This window comes from Dermacentor andersoni, chromosome 3 (genome assembly GCF_023375885.2).
Source record: "Dermacentor andersoni chromosome 3, qqDerAnde1_hic_scaffold, whole genome shotgun sequence".
Taxonomy (NCBI): Eukaryota; Metazoa; Arthropoda; class Arachnida; order Ixodida; family Ixodidae; genus Dermacentor; species Dermacentor andersoni.
Window position 1 is genome coordinate 68,685,982 of NC_092816.1, and position 4,903 is coordinate 68,690,884.

At 47.6% G+C, this 4,903-nt stretch overlaps 1 pseudogene; it reads right to left on the reverse strand.

The window, feature by feature from the left end:
* Positions 1–4,724: 4,724 nt before the first annotated feature.
* On the reverse strand, positions 4,725–4,903 carry LOC126520972 (U2 spliceosomal RNA; annotated as a pseudogene).

Here is a 4,903-nt window from a genome sequence, read left to right on the forward strand (position 1 = left end):
CTGTTATAGCGACGGCCCGATCCGTCGTTCGAAGCCGTCGCTCGTCGCTGTCGCGCACAACATCGCGCTCATGGGGTTTAGCCTTTATGTATAAGGCATGTATACAACCGGATTTTCCTTTCACTCGTACCACTTGAGGTGATTGAATGCCATGTCTTTCGGCTATCGTGTCGAGACTTCCTTTTCCAAATGAACACACTGCGGAGCGGCTAGGCGGTCCAGTGTGTTGTCATCCGCGTGTGGTGCGTGTGCGAATGTATATTCTGAAAAAATTGTTTGAGTATCACAGCACTTCAGCCGTCGACAGAGTATGGTTCGCTGCCGCTTGTTGATATTCAGTTACAGAAGCGGAGCCGAGAAAGAAGTGTTTGTGACTTCTTTTCCTTAGCCTTGGCCAGCCAATGACGTCCGGTGTTTCCTGCAACTGTGTGCCTACTTCCGACGCTTCGTAAAAGATTGTGCAGCGATCACACGGCTGTTTATTGACCTGCCCAAGAAAGACGTGCCTTTTACGTGGGATCCGTCTCAAGCTGGCGCTTTTCCTCAGCTCAGCACTATTCTCACCACGCCTCCTATCTTGCAGCATTTCGACCCACCAGTGGAACAGAGGTCCCAATCGATGTTAGGCGACAGGGAACTCGAGCCGTCTATACGCAACGCCTACGTCGACGCGACCGATACACCCATACTGAGGAGACGGAGGACAAGGATCGCGAAGCAAACAGTCAAAGGGGTTACCGATACGCGGAGTGTTTCACAGGAAGTGAAAGTCGCAGAGTGCATGGTGCCAGAGGTTGAAAGTCAGGGGCATGGAAAAAAAAAGGGCAGAACTTCCAGTAAGCGGGGATATTTGGAAGCAATCCCGGGAAATGAATTTTACGGTCATTCGCCTCAACCGAGAAGTGCACAGAAAGGGCGGCGAAAGCGCTTTTGTGCGAGACGGTATACACTTTAACGATAGTCTGCAGTAGCACCGTTTGTAGTGCGACTCACTGCACGCGCATTAGCTTTCTTTAGGCGGGTTCCAGGCAATCAGGAAGGTCGAAGAGGCATTGACTGTTGCGACACACCGGGCAAGCGGCAGAATTATACCACAAGGAGTTAAGAAAGTACGCACAAACGATAACTATACCGACTGTAAATCGGTGACATAAACATGCAGAGTGGTCCGAAGCAGGAAAAATGGCTGGAAATTCAAACCGAGCTGAATGACGAAGCTCTTATCGTGTGCGTCTTGACTGAAAAGCATCTACGAGACTTGGAGCAGCTCCCGGTTATTGGCAATATTATATAGGAGGGCGGTAACTAATAACTCAGTCAAGGAAAGGCAGAGGCGCAGGCATGCTGATTAGGTGAGGTAGGAAGTAGCAATGAGTAAGAAAGACATGTATGGATAATTTATAGATTTGCGGCAAGTTTATTGGCTACGCCTTAGTTCGGGAACGCTCTATGATTGACCAGACTAAATGATGATAGATGAACACGGGAAACATAGCCTGGATAGCGGTCATAAACGTTTAACCTTAAATTTGGGAGAGATGCTAAAGTAAAACACGAACCAATAGCATCAGAATTCTTAAACATGAAGGAAAATCAAATAACATCTCAGAAATAGATGCACGTGCTTCCTACAACAGTCTGGGAATATACGTAACTGGAAGATGTTATGCCGCAGAAAATAACACAGACATCGCAAGAAAATAAATAAGAGAATTGTTGGATTGGAAAGAGATAACCATGCAAGTAGTTGAATTAGGAAATAAAGCGAATTCCAGAAGTGATAAATTAGGCGTAACCCACATTGCCACTGGACACCTTGCTTCCAGCCGGCCAGCCAATGTGCACAAGAATTAACCTGTAACTCAGGCTGCACAAACACGGGAAGATTTTCCGCACTGGCTTCTTGAGCTCTCAAGAAAACCAACACCGTTTCTATGAACAACGACGGGAAGACGCGAGCTCTTCGCCTGCGTTCCCTAGTATCTTATTATTTTTCTCATTTCGTAACGTTGCACGCTAGGAAAAGCTCCTCTCTCGTACGCGTGCCGATACAGCGTCCTTCGTGCCGTGAATCCCATTACATATGAGGTGGCCTCCGCCATTCCCACTAAAATATTCCGCCAGAAGCCATCTCACGATGAATGTCGACGTAATTGCAATCAGTAGTGATGCAATGTAGCCGGCCACCGTATTGCCGCGGCAGAGACGCGTTATGTGTAAGCCGTGTATACCGCCGGGTTCCCCTCTCACTCGCACCATTTGAGGTGATTGAATGCCATGTCTTTGGGTTGTGGTGTCGAGACTCGCTGTACAAATCAACTCACTGCGAAGCCACTAGACGGTCCACTGTGTTGTATTCCGCGTGTGATGCGTGTGTGAGCGTATATTCTCACAAGATTGTGTGAGTATCACAGTACTTCAGCCGTCGACAAATTACGGTTCACTGTCGCTTGTTGATACTTCGGCTATAGAAGCGGACCCGAGAAAAAAGTGATGCTGTGACTTCTTTTTTTTTAGCCCAAGCCAGCCAACGACGTCCGGTGTTTCGTGGAACTGTGTACCCCCTTCCAACGCTTCGTAAATCTTGCAGCGATCACACGGCCTCTTACTGATCTGCTCAAGAAAGACGTACCTTTTACATGGGATCTGACTCAAGCTGGCGCTGTTTCCCAGCTCACCACTATTCTTACCACGCCTCCTATCTTGCCGCATTTCGAGCCACCCGTCGAACAGAGGTCCGAACGGATGCCAGGCGACAGGGAATTCGAGCCGTCTATGCGCAACGCCAACGTCGACGCAACCGATACAGCCGTACTGAATGGACGGGAGACAAGGATCGCGAAGCAAATAGCCAAAGCGGTTACCCATACGTGGAATGTTTCAAAGGAAGTGAAAGTCTCACGGTGCATGGTGCCATAGGTTGGAAGGAAGGGGAACGGAAAAGAAAGGGCAGTGCTTCCAGTAAACGGAGATATTTGGACGCAATCCCGGGCAGTTATTTTATGGTCATTCACATCAACCGAGAGGTGAACTGAAAAGGCGGCAAAAGCCCTTCCGTGCGTGACGACATAAACCTTAGCGATAGTGTATAGTAACACCGGTTGGATCGCGACTCACTGCACGCGCACTAGCTTTCTTTATGAGGGACCCAGGCAATCAGGAAGGTCGAATAGGTTTCGACTGTAGCGACACACCGGCAAGCGGCAGAATGTAACGTATAATTGAGTCAAGAAAAGGCGGATGCGTAGGCATGCTGATTAGGCGAGATAGCAAATACCAAAGAGGAAGAGAGACACGGACGGAGAATTTATAGATTAGCGGCACATTTATCGACTACGTCTTAATTTCAGAAACGCTCTACGATCAACTTGACCAAATGATGGTAGATGAACATGAGAAGCATAGCCTGGATATCGGTCATAAACCTTTAACCTTAAATTTGGAAGATATCCTTTGGAATACACCAGCCTATAGCATAAGAATTCTTAAATATGAATGAAAATCAAAACCCATAGATTGCAACAAAAGAGCTGTAAATGAAGGCGCTCCCTACAACAATCTGGGAATACAAGTAACTGGAAGACGTTATGCAGCAGGAAGTAACACAGACATTGCAAGAATATTGTTGGATTGGAAAGAGGAAATCAGCTAAGTGGTTGAACAATGAATGTCTTGTTCTTGTCTGGGTAATTTCGAAATTTAGTCTATATTTATACGGCAGGCCCTTTTCATGAATCAAGTACCATCACGCGCTCTGCTGGCTTTCCTCATTCAGGGACTCTATGGGCTGTTTTGGTCACTGACCTCTACGCGTCTGCGAAAATATTCATGTACGTTTGTTTACAAATCCGGCAACTTCCATCAAGACGCAGATGATTTATCTCGTTACCCTGTTTATGTAACTCCTACCGTCAACATCGATGCACACGCATACATTTTTTCAATTTTTCTGCTGACCCACGTCGACAGCGAGCAAAGCTGTGTCGACTCCTTGCGGGGCCTCATTGACTGCCTTGAAATTTCGCCTTCCGACCCATCCTTTCGCTTACTAGTTCTCAAGAATGGTGCAGTATACCGCCACAACATTCAGCCTGGTGGTCCAGCACTCCCCCTCGTCGTCCCCAAACGACTCTGTTTGACTACTTTCTATGAACTCCACGACGTACATATTGCCGGCCACCTCGGCGTATCTCCAACTTTCGACAGGATCCGTCGACGAGTGACCTAGCCTCGCCCACTTGGTACCAAAATACATTGCGGCTTGTGGGCAATTCCAAAGCCTCTAAACGCTATTGGCTCCTCTTCCAGGGCATCTTTAACCGCTCGACATCGCGCCGGAGTCATTATTTTGCATTGGCTTTGATTTACTTGGCTATTTTTGTGTCCACATCTGGCAACAAGTGGGTAGCTGTCGCTATAGATTATGCCAGGCACTATGCACAACCCGAGCGCTATCAACAAGGTGCGCCACAGATGTTGCCCATTTTCTACGCCACAACGTTATTTTCCAACATGGAACCAGACGCCAACTGGTGACTGACCGAAAATATAAATTCCTGTCAAAGATCATTACCCAGAAAGTTCGGTCTTGTCCATCACGCCATCAGCTCACCACGTCTTACCAAGTGTTCTCGAAGAGTGTTTTAATCAAACCTTTAAAGACATGTTCTACAGCGAAGCTATTCATGGCTAGCGTTCAGTGGATGTTCGTTCTGCATGTGCAAAAACTGTGGGCCGATCCCGGAAGTAGTGCAATACCGGGCGAACCGCCGGCGGAGGTGAAGCAAGCTTCAAGTACTCCGCCAACTTGCAAAAATAAGTTCGATATTTGAGCCCTGATAGAACCCGTATCAGATATTAAGCAGATTAGAACAGATACTACACTTTGACCCGCGTCGGCCAT